The sequence below is a fragment of the Phyllostomus discolor genome, chromosome 8, assembly GCF_004126475.2.
Source record: "Phyllostomus discolor isolate MPI-MPIP mPhyDis1 chromosome 8, mPhyDis1.pri.v3, whole genome shotgun sequence".
Lineage (NCBI taxonomy): Eukaryota > Metazoa > Chordata > Mammalia > Chiroptera > Phyllostomidae > Phyllostomus > Phyllostomus discolor.
In genome coordinates, this window is record NC_040910.2 from 11,899,136 (window position 1) to 11,918,105 (window position 18,970).

The 18,970-nt window shown below is 42.9% G+C and overlaps 1 protein-coding gene and 1 long non-coding RNA gene across 3 annotated transcripts in view; one reads left to right on the top strand and one right to left on the bottom strand.

The window, feature by feature from the left end:
- Window positions 1–18,970, bottom strand: part of MAML3 (mastermind like transcriptional coactivator 3) — a 366,454-nt gene that overhangs the window by 236,170 nt on the left and 111,314 nt on the right. The window lies entirely within an intron of this gene.
- On the top strand, window positions 3,891–7,214 carry LOC118501922. Its single transcript, XR_004904575.1, has 2 exons — window positions 3,891–4,372; window positions 4,447–7,214. It is a non-coding gene; the product is annotated as an uncharacterized LOC118501922 (long non-coding RNA).

Here is an 18,970-nt window from a genome sequence, read left to right on the forward strand (position 1 = left end):
AGCGTGTGAGTAGCTGGGGTCCTATGTTGTGTGCTAGGCATGTGAGCATCCTTACCTACTGGGTTGGACAAAAAAGTTCATTTAGTTTTTTTCCATAAAATAAAAGACACCAATACTTTATTGATTTGGATATTTTGAGTATGTCGGCTGTCTTCCACATGGTATAACATTGATTGGTCTCAATATTTCAGTTCGATCACTATCAACTTCAACTGGTCTACCTGAACGTGGAGCAACATCCAGTGAGAAATCTCCAGCAGGAAACTTCACAAACCACTTTTGACACCTTCAGTCAATCACAGCACCTTCTCCACACACTGCACAAATCCCTTTCACATCCTTTTGTGCCTTTCGGTTACGTTTTTACCTTTCTTGAAATAATGAAGTGTAAAATGCCAAAAATATTGTGTATTTTCTTCCATCTTTAGTATTAAAATGGCTACACAAAAATTCACCAATTTTGATAAGGTTTTTTTTAAAAAATGCATGCTGATACAACATCTGTCACAATATAATCTAACAAAATTGTTTCAAATGAAGTTAAAGACAACTAAGCACTACTAGAACCATCGTACAGAAAAAAACCAAACGGACTTCTTGGACAACCCCACAGAAATATGCTTACCTAACCATGACTGCAACCTTAGGGTAACAAAGCCAACAGCCCTCTTCAGTCCCCCGTCACCAAGATTATGTCTACTTTCGCTTTGTCCAGCTTTATGTTTCCCTGTTTAAAGAGAGGATTTGTTGACCTCCTTACTTGGCCATTGCCAGAAGTCCAGTCCCAGGATTTATTTTTAAAGGCCGTGGACACTACGCAGAAACTTGGCACTGCAGATTGTTTATATCCCATCCAATGGGTTTTTTTTTTAAATCCTCACCCAAGGATATTTTTTCACTGCTTTTAAGAGAGGGAGAAAGAGAACCATCAATGTGAGAGAGAAACATGCACTGGTTGCCTTCTTGTATGCACTGGACTGGGGATCGAACCCACAACCTGGGTATGCATCCCGACTGAGAACTGAACTTGCCAGTTTTTGGTCTGTGGAACAACGACACTCCAACCAACTGAGCCACTCTGGCCAGGGCTCCAACAGGGTTTTTATGGTGCTATGTTATATAGATCTTTGTAGGTCTGATAAAAACACTTACCTTTTCAAGTGAATATAACCCAACTAGAACTGTAGAATAACACAACAATTGATACCGATTTATTTTTACTTTAAGTAAAGATTTAAATCTAACAAATAGACAGCAGGAACTCAGTAAGTGACCCTTGGTTTGTAGATGTAGATTACCACCTATGTTTTGAGGAGAAATGTGCTTCTTTCCCTCAATTTTTATGATGCTTCTGCCATTACATTTCACCAAGCATCTATACCAAATGCCATAGGAAAGATAAGATTAAGAAACATTAAATATATATAAATAGATCTCCCCTAAATACAGCCAATTACAGCTACACTTTACTTTCTGGCATGATCTTTCTCCTGGAAGCCACACTGGGTTTTCCAGTTAATCTCAAGCAAGCATCTGATTGAGATGTTGTTAACGTGAAACAGCAATACCATTTGATTACTATATTAAAACTGTCATGGTCATCTTCATTTACCTCAATAAAGACCGTCCAGTACTTTCCATGGTTCTTTATTGCTCTGTGTCTGAGATGACGAGATGAAAAGCGCCAGCAAGGCGGCCGGGGACCCACCAGCTCCCTTCCCCTACTTCTGAAGGGGAGTGTCGTGAAGCAGCACGACACTCCCAAGGGCATGACTCGCCCGGGAATAACAAGAGCTGTGCCAACACCCGCTGAAACTCCCCAGAGCTGGCAAAGTTAAAGATCATCACCACCCCTTAAAAGAACACAGACATATCTACCTGAGATCGTGTAACAAAATGGTAAAGCCCAGAAAAGGAGACCAGAATGCTTGTCCTTTACTCACCATATTCCAGCTTCAATGTACTGACAGGAAAACCAAACTACGGGGCCAGCTACCCAAACCTCTGTCCCGGCTTCAATTCTGCTCCAGAATTTTCTTCCAGAAAAAGGAGAATGGTGGTGTGGAGGAAGGCAGAGATTGGTTCGAGGACCCAGCTGTGTTAATAGTGCCCCCCGCGGAGAAAGAAGGAAGAATTAAGGAAAGATTTGGCCCTCTTTTCCTTCAAATGCAATGCACGTTATGATCACAAACCAGGTCTCAAATAAACTAACAAAACACACAGATCTGCTGTTTCAGCCAAGAATGGAGTAGATGCGTGTTAAGTCCACACCATACGACTCCAGTTGCCCCAACTGCAACGGCAGAGTCAGCCACCAGTAGTTCTCACCATGTAAGAACATGTTTTCAGAGCTTCTTTTCTAAGAAATCGCTCTGAAGGTTCCAAATTTCCTTCTTATGGGGGATGTTATCCCATATGTCTGGATAACTGGTGAGATACTCATTTAAAGAAGGTGGGGAACAGGTACTCTAATTCCAGAGAAAGAAAACCCAAGGCCTAAAAGATGTCCCCAAGAGCTCCCAGAGTTCTTAAGTGACAAAGTGACAAGTCAGTCACTGAAGTTGATACAGGGCTATGTCTAAAATATTGACCCCTTCTAGGTCACTTTATATAAGAAATGGACCAAAATCAGAGGTGACAAAAAGTCTTCAGGCGAATACTCTCACCTGTCTCCACACTTGTACACAAGCCCACCTTGATACATCAGAGATTTTATCTTGCATATTAACCAACCCGACAATGTTCCCCAATTTACAGGATGGTTCTACGAAAACCGTATTGAGTTTTCCCCATGTACTCTAACTTATTTGGATAATGAACTCTATATTTGCTTCACAAGAGTTAATCATTATTTAAACACATCCTTGGCCTGACATATGATTAATCTACACAGAGGGCCTTTTCAAAGAAACAACAGAACAAGAGTCATACTTGGACCACCATGTCTTTTCACAGAAACGTGGAAAGATGAAAATCATCGGAATGAATTGTACTGGTTTTTCTCTATGTGAAATTTCTTCTGCTTAACTTACACAGTTGACTCTTGAACAGCACAGGCTTACATGGCGTGGGTCAACTCCTACACAGGCTTTTCCAGTAAATACGAACAGTGCTGTAAATGTATTTTCTCTTCCTCGTGATTTCCTTAATAGCATCTTTTCTTTAGCTTAATTCTTTATAAGGATACAGTGTAGAATACACATGACATACGAAGTATGTATTAATTAACTGTTCATGTTATCGGTAAGTCTTCGCGTCAACAGTAGGCTACCAGTAGTTCAGTCTGGGGGAGTAAGGAATGGCAGGCATATTTTCAACTGCGCAAGGGTGGGGGGGTTCAGCACCCCCAACCCTGACATTGTTCAAGGGTCAACTGCGATTTACATTTGGAATAGGTTTAAAATTATTCCAATTGAGGCCTGAAGTGGGAAAACAGACATCGAATTAAAAGCAAAAAACACAAATCATGATTTTTAATAAGTCACAATGGGAGAGAGTAATCAGGTCAACTTCCTACCAGATTTATTTTCATGGCATGCTCCCGGACATTCGGAAGACAATAATGACTTCAAATTCCGTCAGACAACAGGTTCTAAATGTTACACTTAACATTAGAAGGCCCCGGGCTTGTTGTTGTTATCACTACTTACTCGTTAAGCAGAAACCCTCCCACTGCCTAACACTGCGCCACTGCGTGGCGACCCTCAAGGAGCTCAGACTTTGACTCAGAACATTCACACACACAGACCCCGAAGGGCTGACACGAACACAGCTGCACGTAAGCCTTGATTTGTTCACTAGATGTGCCCACGCCGACGGGCAGAAAGAGACTGGTGCACATTAGAATTTGTTGTCCTATCACATAGCATTCCCTGTTCCAGGCGCCTTTACTGGCACCACCGGTCCCTTGATGAGCGCTGGCGGGGCCCATCGGAGCGTCTCCCACGATGGCCGGAAGGTGACTCGGGGACAAAGCACCCAGCTCCAACGTGGGACTGAAGACACCGCTATGCGAGAGCCCGAATCTTTCAGGCACAGCTGGACCAGGTTGAGGCCTCGGTGACCAATTTTTTTCTCAAAATCCCTCTCTGCCAATTAGGTGAAAATAGAGGATTCTGGAGTCAGAAGGAACTTTTCACGGGCATCCACAGGAGTGCTCTGGTTCATCTTTCCTGAATGGAGTGGGTACCACGACCTGCCCTCCTGCCCTCTGGCCTTCCGGTGTTGACCTGGCCACACCAGGTTGGAGTGCATTTGGAAATGACACTACGCTGCTTCTTTGGGGACATGGGTTAGGTCTGGGCCACCCAGGGGGTAATTCTAGAAGGGGTTCTTGGACACAGTTCTAGATACAACAGGAGAAAAGTACCCAGTAAAAAAGAACTATAGGACACACCTTGGGGAGAAGGTGGAAATGTGCTAGATTGTGTTGGGGGGAGGTGGCAGGTTCCCCCCAACTCTGAGGATGACAACTCTGGGACGGCTGGGGCAGGGGACTGAGGCCTCTAAGGCTAACACACTTCATCTCAAACCGCAAACCAGGGTTCTACCTCGCTGGCTTTCCAACTGAAAGAGAACACTGAGCGATGCTCTGTTTTCTGTGCTCTGTCGCTTCTCATTTTGAAGAAGTGATAATAACATTTTGCCAGTGACATCGTTCAAAGAGGATTGAGCTCCTACTGTGTGTCCCTGAAGGATTCCCGAAAAGCCTCAGATCCAAGTCCCGTGCGGTCACACACTGGCGGGGTCTCCCAGGCAGCATCCTGACGCATCCTCTAAGCTCAGTTTCCACGTGGATAACAAACAATAAGGGGCTGGCTCCTGGAATTAAGTCTCTCCCAGCCCAAAGATCTCTGTGTGTGAAGTGCTTTCAGATTCCCCTCCAAGGAAAAGTTTGTGTATAAATTACAAATGGCTTTGAGAGCCTTGTCAGCCCAGCCTTTCTCAGCTAGCTGCTCTCCCGTTCAGCACAGGCAAGAGAATCACTTAAAATGCACTGCGAGCTACAGGTAATGGGCAGGCAGAAGAGAAGGGGGAGCGGAGGATGGGCTCTTCAGAGCAAAGCCCCACCGTGCCATTAGCACTTAGCACAAGACAGAATGCGGATTAGCGTGTTTATTTCAGAAGCCTTTCTGAACGTCCTACCTGGCTATTGAAATTCACGAGGCATTTGTTGTCGCATTTCCTTTCTTATTAACAATGGCACAGAAGCCGGGGTAGCTGACAGTTCTCTCAGTGTCTCAGGGTGTTGGGGGGGGGGGAAGAGGGGCTACTCAACAGCACAGTTTGCGTGTTCTTGACGTGCTCCTTGAAGACTGGTACCACCCCCCCATTCAGGGCCCCTCCCCATCACCCCCTCCCCCGGTATTTTCAACTAGAAACTGTTACACCCAGAACATAGAACTCCCAGATTCACACAGGCACACTGTCCGCGTGAAAGGCATCATATCTCATTTCCTCATTTCTTCAAAGCTCATTAGAAACTGTACCTTTTAAGCATTTACTTGACCAAAACGCTCTCTAATCATGCGAGTCATAAAACCCGTAAGAAGAGGCACAGACCTGGGGTGGAGGGAAGAGTGGGGCGAGAAAGGGAGGAAATGGGATGAATGACGCCGAGTGAGGCTGGCTACGAGGGTGTGACAGAAGCTACCCACCGCAGACAAAGAACACCCAGGGACCGGGAGACAATGCCGGCTCAGACAGGACGAAGAGCGGCGGCGGGCGGCGGGAGGCAGGGAGTCCGGCGGCCCCGCCCCGCACCCACACCCACTGCTCGCTGGCTGACCCGTCTGCTCCCAGCAGCTGCTCCGCTGTGGAGAGACACAGTCATTTCCTGGCTAAAAGGATTTCTACCATTTTAATTAGTTTTTTTTTTTTTTAAATTTAGAGATAAGAAATAACACCTCTCCACTGCCACCTTCCCCGGAAATACAGCTGTGTTTTCAACTATCAACAGAACAAACTACGATTTTGGTTTCTGCAAGAGTTTAGAATTTCTTGTGAAATCAAATAAAATAAGGGAAAAAAAAGAACTTCAACAAAGTAGTTCAAATCTGAGCTTGTTAGGAAAACACAGGTAGAAATTTTTTGGAAGGAAGCGTGGTGGGGGTTGGGAAACAGGGGCTGTTCACAACGAGGGTAAATTAACCTGATGGGACCTCACCCTTTGTCCTCTTTAGCCTGACAGGACAGTGACAAGGGGTGGAATTCTTAACATTTCACCTCTGCACTTGCCACACCCCCGCCCCCCACAAAGATCTAGCACACACATTAATTCACTTGGGATTCCTAGACAGAATCCTTCACAGAGAAAAGAATTGGGGATTTCACAAGTAATGTGTGCAAAATCTTCCTTAACCTAGAAAACATCAGGGAAAAGAATCAGCTGGGAACAGAGACCTCTGAAACTGAGACACAGGAAAGGAAAAAAGGCACAGTGAGGCTGCTCGCCAGCCACACCAGGATGCTGGAGCCGGGGGTGGAGGGGACTGAGACCTTCTTAGAACCACTGTGGACGAACGAAGCCCTGACCTACTAGCACCCCGGGTAATAGACGGGGACAGGGGGAGGGTCTGCTCTTTTAAATAACGACGGATGGGAAAAAAATATTTCGATGCCGTCGCACAACAAATAGGACTTCTTTTCTAACTGAAAAAAAAATGCAGATCTAACTGGGAAAATTGATTTCTTCCTGCCCTCTCTTCTCCCAAAAGGAGATTAGAAAGAAGAAAACAGAAAAACATGCGTCCTGGAGATGAATTTTGGTAATGAACACCGTAACCACTCATGGGAGACACACTCCTCTTTCAAAGGTCATCGACAAAAAATATTTCAATGTGATCATGTGAGTGAAACTCTGCAGTGAAATGCATTTGATGTTGAATTGTTTTTACACGCGGCGAGGGGGAGATAGTCTTGTCACTCACGGATGAGATCTGATCTCTTTCAAACCATCTCTCCCAACAAGTGTTAAAGATGATACTGCTGTGTCATAATTCAACCTCAAGATGTCTTGTGGGAAACACAGGTCAGTTTTAAAGAGCCAGGTGGGTAAACAGTCATTATTTGGTCTCCTGATCCTGAATTTTAGTGCTCCGTTGCTTAGAGCCTATCATTTAAGATCCTGTGCTATGCAAGGCTTTTGCAAATTTAAGTGGAATTTACAGAATAAGCTGACTCTTGTTTTATCAGAATGAATGAGGTGCCCCCCCCAAAATACTCTCCCTCTCTTCCCGAATTCTAAGGTGACCACAGAGAGAAGGTGAGTGGAAGGAGGAGGGACCTGTAGCCCCTCCCAGTGTCAGAGTGAACAAGAAGTCAATTAAGGGAACACTTCAAGACCTCTGAGCAAAGGGGAGAAAAAGGTGGTTGGCACGTCTTCTCATTCAACTGAAGTAGGTCTGTTAAACTTTAAGGGGCCAGCAATTTCCGGGCCAGCCTTGCGCCCAGCCATAGCTGGGGATGAAGTGAAATGGACAGTCTGCATTCTTCTATCAAATTAAAACAATAAAACAGGTAGCAGTAATGCTAGCAGCAACACTTATGTAGAGCTCACCTTGTCCCGGCACTATTCCACGTGCTTTGCCTACGTGGACGCGGTCCTCCCAGCAACCCCTTGAAGCAGGTGCGATACGTAAGTGAATGTAGGTTAAACCCGAGAAATAAAAAGCTTCATAATGTTGGTGGCAAAACAGGACAGGGGAGGAATCTCTGAATAACACAGGATGTTTTCCTGAATGATGCTGGGACAGACAGTATATGAAAAAAAAAACATAAGGATCACTTATCTGTATTTTGTTTAAATAGCTCTGTTTACAAATTGCCCCAGAAGAGAACACTAATCTCTGTAGAGAGGAAAATAAGATTTAAAAGAGATTGGGGGGGGGAAGGGTATGTGATAATTGGTGAAATGACCTCACAGTAACTAAAAAAATCTGTCACCCACTTGAGGGAAACTGTCTGCAGTCATTTGCAGAGCAGAGAATTCTGCAGAAGCCTGGGACAGGGCCGGTCCTTCTCAGAAATCATCATCATTACAGCTCTCAGTTCCTGGGATCCTTCCTCATGCCAGTTCCTAGTAGCCGAAATAATCATAAGGGCACAGAGGATGAGGCAAAGGGAGAATAGAACATGTTTCTGTACTTCATTACTTTGGGGGCAGGGTGGGGAAAGCCTCCGAGAGCTAGAAAAAAAAGAGGAAAAAGAAATCACAGCTGAAAGGGGGTTGCTGGGTCTGGTACTTTTGCCTTCTCACTCATGTAAAGCCAGTGTTCGGACAGGAAGGAGAAGCCAAGCATTTATGTTCTGAAGCCACCAGCCCAGGCCAGCCTCGGGGACCAGGCCAATGACACCCTCCTGCAGGCCAATGACACCCTCCTGCCGACAGCTCCAGTCCTGAACCCCGTGCCTCTCCCCGGCCCCTCTTGGCGAAGCCACTGGCTTTCCCCCACCCAACCCGCTTCCCCGTGCTTTGATGGCACCTCTGAGAAACCTTCCTTTTGAAGGACATGGCCCTTGAGGCCCTAGTTCTCCAGTAACTCGGTCATTTATTTGGCCCCGTTGTGAAAGAGACTTTCACCAGCAAGAAATGGCTTTGCTGGGTGCTGTTAAGTCAGCTTGGACTGCTGAGAAACGAGGTCCCCGATGCCCAGGATTAATATTTGTGATATTTACTCTGGGCTAGTCCCAGAGTTAGGGCATTTTTTTAAAGAATGTTTTTGCCCAGCGTTTACAGGTTGCTGACCTTTCGGAATCCTATTACATGGTGAGAACCAAACATTTTCTGACCAAACTTTTTTTTCTGGTGAAATAGGTTTATTAGAGACACAGTCTACCTCCTGTCGTTCCCTCATGACGCTGGTCCCTGAAGGAACTACCAGGAGACAGTGTGGGCACGTAAGAGATGGAAAGGCAAGGGACAACTCTTCATCTTTTTTTTCCACACAAGTTAAAAGCCTGCCTTTCTATTGATTTTCAAATACCGAATATACATAGTTCATCTTCCGGATAATCTCAAAGTGTCTCACTCTAACAAACAAATACAATTTATGAGAATGGAGAGAAGAGATGAATCTGTATCTGTAAACAACATTTACACACACACACACACACACACACACTCACACACTCTAACCTGGTACTCAACTGCCCCTGCAGTGAATAGACATTTCTGTCGGCCCCGCACCCACCAGCCATCACAGGGGTACAAATCCACCCACCCACTTCTCACTGTGGCAAATGCTCTTACAACATGATCTGATAGGAACGAGATAGTGAAATTGTTCACAAGTTATAATTCACATATCTGGCTTAGTCTTGAGTTCTTTTACTTTAAAACGAGTCATCTCTCCTGAAAATTATAATATGTTTCAAACTATGACTTGCCCTGGTCAGTGTAGCTCAGGTGGTTGGAGCACCATTCGGTACACCACAAGGTTGCTGGTTCGATCCCCAGTCAGGACACATACCTAGGTTGCAGGTTTGGTGACCGGTCAGGGTGTATAAAGGAGGCAACCAACTGATGTTTCTATCTCTTTCTCCCCGCTCCCCCTCCCTCCCCCTCCCCTCCCATCCTTCCTCTTTCTCTGAAAGCAATGAAACAATGTCCTCTGGTGAAGAAAACAAACGAACTATGACTTGATGGTACAGTTATTCCTGTGAGTTTGAATTCTTACTCTAGTACCATGATAGATACCCCAAAATACAGGATGGGCAAAAGGAGGTTTACAGGTGCGAGTAGGGAACACAATGCAAGAATAAACTCTGTTTTGCATACTCACACCTGTAAACCTCCTTCTGCCCACCCTGTGTGGTCTGTCCAGACACAGACCTCTATCTGCTCAAGGCCCACAGCAGCTAATGCTGAGACGAAACGTCACCCTGGGCCCGTTGTTCACGTGCAATAAGCATTTCGGTTACTGCAACTTGGGTTCACTAACTGGGAATTGCTAGGAAGACATGGAGGGCTCGGAGTCAGAGCCCAACACACAGTGCAGAATGCGTCCTCCCAGGCTTTCCCTTGGGCTCTCGTTCTGGGGAGCGAGAAGAGATCTTTTCCTATAAAATGCTTTTGTTTTCAATTAACCGTGGTAAGCAATCTGTAAGAATCTTTACGTTAGACAATTCTCTTATTCACCTGTACCATGTAATAGTAATAATAATAATAATAATAATAATAATAATCAGCCCTGGCTGGCGTAGCTCAGTGGATTGAGCTCGGGCTGCGAACCAAAGTGTCGCAGGTTCGATTCCCAGTCAGGGCACATGCCTGGGTTGCAGGCCATGGCCCCCAGCAACAGCACATTGATGTTTCTCTCTCTCTCTCTCTTTCTCCCTCCCTTCCCTCTCTAAAAGTAAATAAATAAATAAAAAATCTTAAAACAAAAAGAAAACCAAAAAAATTTCTTAAAAAAATAATAGATTTTAAACATCACTTCACTAAGAAGTTTTCCTTTGTGGAGTTAAAGACACTATTCTCAGTAATCCAGGCACAAAAGCTAGTCATTTACTCCACTGAGCAAATATGTATTGAGTACTTGGAAAGGTATCTAGAATCACAGGAATTTTATCAGTTCAAGCTAAACTCATTTGAGATAGAATGTATCCAAGGTTGGGCTTACCATATGTTGAGCAAATGGCTAGAAGGTACAGAAAATTAATGAGCTTTTGGTTATCCAGAGAAATTGTTTTCAATTAAGATGGTGTGGGAATAGGCATTGCTTTTATTGGGCTCTTCCATAGTCTAAACATTTTGTTTCCCAGTGCAAAGGTAACTTGACCTCACATGTATGAAAATGGCTTAGAAAATGGCTTATGCTAAATGAAGCGAAGGCACACTGGGGAAACTTCATTCTTCTTTCTCCACCATGCTCCGCTTTTTTAAAAAAACCCACGAATGTTAGCTACAAACATGAGGTCACTGTTTAGAGGTTAGTTCTGGACCTTTCTAAAAGAGGCCCATTTCACCTGACTCTAAGTGGCATCTCTGGCATTCAGCGGAAGGAACACATTTAAATCAGGTGTTTTGACTGGAGTGATTAGAAATTTATATCACCGATGTGTGTGTGTGCACCATATGGTAGAAGTGTTTTTTAACGTTAGCATTCAGAGTGATTATGTAAATATATACTTTTTGCTAGTATAGTCATATTTACTCTCTAATTCCTTCTCTTTGCAGGAGGAAGATCAGTTTGAACCATTTAAAATTAGAATTAAGAATTTTTATTTAAAGAAATGGTGTTTTGTTTTCGAGCACATTACTAGCTAGAACTTAATAAAATATGTGTTGCCAAGGATAAGCCCTCACGGAGACAACTTGAACGTGTTTTGTCGAGTATACTGGCGTATCTACAGCAGTTTCATGCGATCTCACGGTCAGGAAGAATTGTTTAGGTTCAGTCAAAACAGAAGTGTCGAAATACTTTGAAAGGAGGGTGCACTTGATAAAAAAATATGAAGCTATTTCTAATTTGAAATAAGGAAAATAAATGAGATAATGATCCCATTAAATAATAGATAAGAAACATATAGGCTATAAACACAGACTTTTTAAAAAAGATTTTATTTATTTATTTTTAGAGAGGGAAGGGAGGGAGATAGAGAGAGAGAGAGAGAGAGAGAGAGAGACAGACAGAGAGAAACATCAATGTGTGGCTGCCTGGGATTATGGCCTGCAACCCAGGCATATACCCTGGCTGGGAATCAAACCTGTGACACTTTGGTTCGCAGCCCGCGCTCAATCCACTGAGCTATGCCAGCCAGGGATAGACTTTTTTAAAAAAACAGAGAAAAGGTATATTCATTAGTTATATCCCAAGTGACTTGTCTGTTTCTGTAACCTCTGTCTGCTTGTAGACTGGCGGGTTTCAGTTCATGTAAAGAACATGTTTTCCAAAGTGCTGTGGATAGTTTATTCTCTTATTCAATCCACCTTAAACATCCTACTTCTAAAACAAGGGGAAAGGGAAACAAAATCATTTTCGTGGAGAATTAAAATGGAAATTTGTTCCTGCCTAAATTTTCCAAAAGTTTCAAATTGGTAGGTCTAAATTAATTTTCAGATATATTAGGAAAGTGATACAAATCCTTTTAAAAAAGCCTACAGATGTTGTAAGCACTTACTGATCACTTAACACACCTTCAGTCAGATAAATTTTCTTGCAAGGGAAGGGCCTGAAGATAAAAAGGTTTGAAGAACAGGGAATTCTTGTAAGTTTGGCCACCTTGAAATTTTTACTTTGGAGCTAATTCAGTGAGGTAAAGGAAATAAAAGAATGAGTGTGGTTTATATTGAAAACAAGTGTTGCATCTGAAATCTACGCTTTACTTTCCATGATATACAACCATATGTATGTGTATACATATGTATGTGTGTGTATGCACATATATTCAGCCATCTAGCCTACCAGTTCTTTCTCCATGCTGCCTGCAGCTCAGTTTCCTTCCACCTGCTTTGCTCCCATGCAGACCAGGATGAACAACCTGACACCTGTATTTCCAAAGTTACCACCAAGGGGGCTCCCAGCCTTCGTTCTCTCATGCACTTCCGCACCAAGCACGTGTTCCTAAATCCCATCTTGGCACTTGTTTAATGCTCTTCAAAGAGACCTCTTTTCCTATCAGATAAGATCCATGCCTTCTTCACCAGTGAGTCAAGTTTCCCCGGACCTGCCTTTTACCTGCCTTTGAGCTCCAGGTGCTACTCCACTCCTTCATCCTCAGGGTCCGATTATGTAGACACCCAATGAGACAGCTGCCCCTTGTCCCACCCCACTGTGAGCCCTGAAATGCCACTAGTAAGTTAGAAGCACAGTGCCAGTTAACTCAGGTTTCTACCCTCAAACTCCTCACTCACTAGTAAAGCAGACCCACTCCCATCAGTGCAAACAGATGCCCTGGGCCAAGAGACCATGTGACTGCATCCATGTATATTACCTCTACCCATGATAGGTATGATTAACTGCATCCAATTGTGTGCAATAAAAAATTATATAATGAAAGACAAGTCCAAATATGCCAAAATGGCATGTTACATCCAACGTATGCAATGGGCATCTTATTTTGAACACAGTGAAACATGAGGAACGGTATGCTGAGTTTACTAATAGAAAATCATTTTTCCCTTTCTCTCCCACAAGAAAATGTTCAACAAATATTCAAAGAGCCAAAGGCTTAACTTGCCACGGGCACCCACATATATCAGTCACCTTGGCACCGGGTCTACCTACAGCCCCATGAACACACCTCTTTCCTGGGCACGTGTCACTCCTTCCTCTGGAACACCCTCCTGACTTTTTTCTCAGCCCTCTACAATTCCTACGGTCCTATAAGAAGACTTTCTTCCTGCAACATCTTTTTTAATCTTCGCTAGTGATAAGTAATCTGTCTTCTGAAATCCTGTATTATCTCTGACACGATGCCATATAGTCTTTTGTGCCATTTTTCTTCCTTTGGGAAAAAATTTACACCTACCTCACACCAACCCTGTTCTTAGAGTCTTATATGCATTTTTCCACTTATTTTTCAAAATGACCTTAGATATGATCTTTATTTCCATTTTACGGATGAATAACTTCAGGTTTATTGGAGTCAGATAACTTGCTCAAAGCCACACATCCAGGAAGAGCGTGGTTTAAGCCCAGATGCATCTAATTCTAGACCCTGAGCTCCTCTCACAGTGCCACGAGGCTTCGGTCATGCTTCCCCAGCTCCAGTACAAGTTATTTGAGGGCAAACACCGTAGTTTTGGTATCTATGTGCCTCTCCGCAGTCCCTGAAAGAGACCCTTTCTTGACCATCACAAGACAGTAAGTAAATGCGTGCTAACAACCGGTCTGGGAGCCTGGCTTCTTCTGCTAGGAACATAGCAGACCCCACTACACCTTCAGCTGTCCTGAAAACACGTCAGGACGTGAGTGAGGAGGCTTCCTTCATTTGTATGGGCAAAGCCAGTCTCTGCAGGAGCAGCATCGCAGAAGCTACACAATTCAGAACCACCTTTCCGTGACCTTCTGCTAAATTAGTGTTATAAATTTTAGTTACAGCTTTTAAATATTTCCTGATCAACCTCTTTTTCAATTCTTCTAAAGGGCTCCCCATCTAACAGTGTCCCAACTTCCCGACGCTATAGCACAGTAAAGTAATGCCATGCGCTCATTTGTTAAGCAGCTTGACGTACATATCCAACCAAACAACCAGAGAGTAGAGTAATTTAAATGACAAGGCACTATAAAGGATTAAAATATATGGATGTTCAAAAGTCTAATGCAGACATAATTTGAAATGAGATGACTCATCAAGGCAGGAGGTGAGTACAAAGATTTAGCTACACGTCCATCATAAAAACTAGGAACAGACTAAATATCCAACAATAAGGAACTGCTTAAATAAATGATGATGTATACAAACAATGGACTACTACGCAGCCATCAGAAATTATTCATTCATTCAACAAATATTTATTGAGAGCCTTATTTGTAAGAAATGAATAGAGAAATAACTGTCTTCATTGTGCTTAGAGTCTAGATGATGATAGAGAAGGCTACGTAATGACAAGAGGTTTTGTGTGAGTGATTGACATGGTGGGCTGCAATAAAGTATAATTGTATGAATTAACTTTTTGTTGCTGCTGGTTTTCTAAATAACTTGAAGACGCATTTGTTCAGTATTCATAGCCTGCCTTGAAGAAACAGATGTATTAGTGGGTAGGTCTGACAATATTTAATTTTATAGAAGAAAGTAAAGTTGCACATTTGAAAATAAAACTCTGAGTCAAAAGTAGGTAAGTACAAATCAAATGAAGGTTAATTTGGAACTCCATCTAAAACTAATTTTCAGATAGCTTTCTGAAATATTTTATATACTCATTATGAACATACTATTTTAGAATGTGAATTCAAAGGCTTCCATCGAGCAATTAGGATGCAGGGGTGTTGTCTATGGATGTGAGACAGACAACGGTCAGTTGCCTCCCATACATGCCCAACTGGGGATCCAACATCCAATCTAAGTTTGTGCCCTGACCAGGGGTTGAACCCACAACCTTTTTGGTGCACGGGATGATGCTCCAACCAACTAAGCCACCTGGCCAAGGCAGTCTATTGATGAATTTATAACAACACAGAAAAATTAAGGGATCAAAGTCATCTATCAAACAAAAAACAACAAAAATGAAATTTAAAATCTCTGAGGAAATGACAACAAAAGGACAACTAGCACTCTGCGTCACCCTGTTTTGCATAAGTGTTGAGGATTTTTTGACTAGCAAGAAGGTAAGTTCTACAGTAATTTCTTAAGCTACATAATAGTAACCAGTAAGATTTATAATATTCAACCTCCTTTACTCTTTCAAATCCTTAATTCTCAGAAACAGAAAGAAACTTCTCTAAGGTGAGAAACAGCATCTAAAAAAAATCCCTATATATTTAATGTTGAAAAACTGAATGTTTTCCCCCTAAGACTGGGAACAAGGCAAGGATGTCTGCTCTCACCAATGTTATTCAACAAAGAATAAGAATTACTAGCCAGGGCAATAAGGCAGGAGAAAGAAATAAAAGGTATACAGGCGAGAAAGGATCTATTCCCATTTGCAGATGTCATGACTGTCTACCCCCTCCCCAACAAATCCTCCTAGAACTAGTGACTGCAGCAAGGTAACAAGATACAAGATTAACATACAAAAATACAATTATATTTCTATATACGATCAATAAATGTGGGCACCAAAATTTAAAATATGCCATTTACAATTGGTAAAAAATGATATAGGTGTAAATCTAGCAAAACAAATATGAAACTTATTGCTAAACTTTTTTTAAAGTGCATTGAATAAAATCAGTGAAGTTCTAAATAAATGGAGAGGCATACTGAGTTCATGGACTGGAACATTCAACACAGCAAAAACGTTGATTTCCTAAAATTGGTATACAAACTTAATGCAATCAAAATCTCAGCAAAATTCTTTGTATATCAAGACAAGAGTATTGTAAAATTTATGTGAAAATGTAAAGAAACTAGAACAACTAAAATAATTTTGAAAAAGAATACAGTGGAAGAAATCAGTCTCTCTGACTTTAAGATATTATACAGCTGTGGTAAGCAAGATGGTAGCACTAGTGAAGAGACAGACATTAGATCACTGGAACAGAATAGAGGACTCAGAAATAGATCCATACAACATAATATGTGCAAATGATTTTTTTACAAAGGTGCAAAAGCAATTGTGTGGAAGAAAAATAACTTTTTCAACAAACAGGCTGCAGCATAACCATTTATAAAAAGAACCTTGACCTAAACCTCACACCTTACATAAAACTTAACTCAAAATTGTCCGACTTAACTGTAAAATGTAAAACTATTTTTAAAAATCTTGGAAAAAAGTAGAAGAAAATCTTTGGGAGCTAGGCAGAGGGTTCTTAAACTTTATATCAAAACACCATGAGTAAAGGAAAAACTGGTAAATTGGACTTCACCAACAAAATCTTTTGTCCCATGAAAGACTCAAGAGGATGAAAAGACAAACTGCAGATCAGAAAAAAATATTTGCAAACCATCTATCTGCCAGAGGACTTGTATCTAGAGCATATAAAGAATCCTCAAAACCCAGGTAGCGAAGGTGCACCGTTCACCTGTCGCTGGTTGGAAGGCAAAATCCTGTAGCCGCTATGGAAACAGTAGCACGAGGCATCTCCCTGGAGATGGTACAGATCTATTTCAGAGCATCACCTTTCTATTGTTACACACAATCCAGAAGCTTAAGCACCTTTCTGAACCACACCTAATCGAACAGGTGTCTCCTGTGAGCTCTTCTGGGAAGTACCTAAGTCCTTTATGGCAAGGTCCTTGAGAAGACACATCCTGTAGCTTTGGTGGGCAACAGCCAGCCAGGTGTTTGGAGTGAAACTGGCTATTTAGGTAGGAGAATCTGACTGCTTCATTTTCCTGGAGAAATATTAAAGGCCTGGGTACTAGCAAGGGAGCACTTCCCGGGACTAACGTGTGTCACTCCGTTTCCATCTTTCTCCATCCTGAGACTGCAAACCTTTGAACGCTAGTTCTGAGCCAGCCCAGCGGTACCCCCCCCCCAGACAACGGCCTTGAGACGGGGCCGGGAGCCCGTCCTTGTTTTCTCCCGTCTCATTTCAGAAGGCTCTTCCCACTGCAAACAGCAGCACTATTTTTTTTTTCTCCTCCTGACCTTTGCCAACTGTGTTGCTGTACTGCATTTGGAAGTATTAACAATGGCCATTACCTGCCCTGTTTATTCAGTGTTAAGTATTAACAAGGCCTGTGCTATCTCAGCTGCTGCCGCACTTCTCCAGCAGAGACGTGCCTATGTAAATGCCCTGCTGCAAACAGGAGCCTTGTCTTTCTCTGGGTGGGGGTGGGGAGAAGACGGGGAGATGACTGAAAGAGGAGAAGAAAACAGTAGCTGAGTTTCAAATACCGTTTTCGGGGACACATAAATTAATTGTACCGTGAAATCTTGCTCGCGGCTGATTCTGCCTGCGCCTTTGGTCAGTTCCGGTATTAACTAAGCCAGGGGCTTCCTATAAAGCACGATTTTCCAGTTTTGCCTATAATGGCTTCAGACAGTTTGATATTGAGTAAAGAGTGTTTAAGTGTTTTACAGAATAAAGAGGAAAGAAACGAGCCTCGGCCCTGAACTCTCTTTGTTTGGGGTCAGCATGTTTGGTTTCTTGTACAGAAAGGCTACGCCGGAGTGGGTGGAGCCTGTTTCTGGCAGACGGGAGCAAACTGACAACATTAACTTGTGCACAGAGGCGAAGGAGTGAAGGGCTTTTATTAAAACTCCTATCAGATACTGCTTCTTGGGCAGTGAAACTGCAAAACCTGCAAAGAGGAGGGCCAAACACCTTGCACAAGAGATCGAATACAAATAAAACATTGACTTGGAGGGGGAAAAACATCTTTCACTAGAGTCAGCTCTTCTGTAAAAATCGGCTCATGCTCATAAATCTACCTGGGTTTAGGCTTGGGTCGGGTGACAAGGCAAAATTCGGTCCTTAGACAGAAGCAGGGGACTGCCTGCCTGTGAAAGAAACCGAGGCTAAATCCACGCTCTCTGGATGAGATCTGATGCACAGAAAGCAAAGGTGGGGGTCACCTTTGCATGTTTCAAGTACAGTTACACAGAGACGAGAACAGGCAGTGTGTGGAGAACCGAGGCTGTTGCCCTTCTGTCCCTTGCAGAGAAAACAGCACGGCCACCACTGGATGCGCACATTCGTGTGTTGTTTAAGAGCAGAGCTTTGGAGTTACCCTTGCAAGCTTTGGTTTCCAATTTAACCACGTTGTAGCTATGCGATCTTGGGCAGATTATTCAACTCTTTTTAAAATTTTTCTACTTTTTAAAAGTGAACATGGATTACTTATGTAAAAGAGATTACCGGGAGGTGAGAAAAGAGAGTGATTTGCTGGAAGTACTTCAGCAGCATAGCCTTTACATAAGAAAAAGTGCCTCCATTTGTTGAGGGTCCCATATGGACCAGGCACTCCAGATACAATATTCTAATCTTTATACAATCCTGCAAGGTTCATACTGTTATTCCCAGTTTATAAGATGAGAAAACTGAGGTTCAAAGAAGCTAAGGAATTAAGACTTCATCTGGAAATTGGAAAAGGGCAAAATCATCTCTTACATTGCTTACCTCATTTTTTTTTAAAGACCCAAGAATTTCCCTCCCCACTTTGATGCTTCTTTTCCGAATCCTATTCCAAGTCATGACTACTGTGGGAGTCTGTCTTCCTTCTTTCCTTTCTTTGGCCAATTTAACTTTCCTAAAATCACTCTCACCCCCGTCCCCTGGTGTCACTCATCCCAACATTTCTACCGAATATGCTTTGGCTTGAGCCCCATCCTCAACCCTACGGCTCCTTTTGGACTGACCTCCACTGTCAGCACCACTGTCGTAACGACAGCTGACACTCGGCCCTTCTCTACATGCCG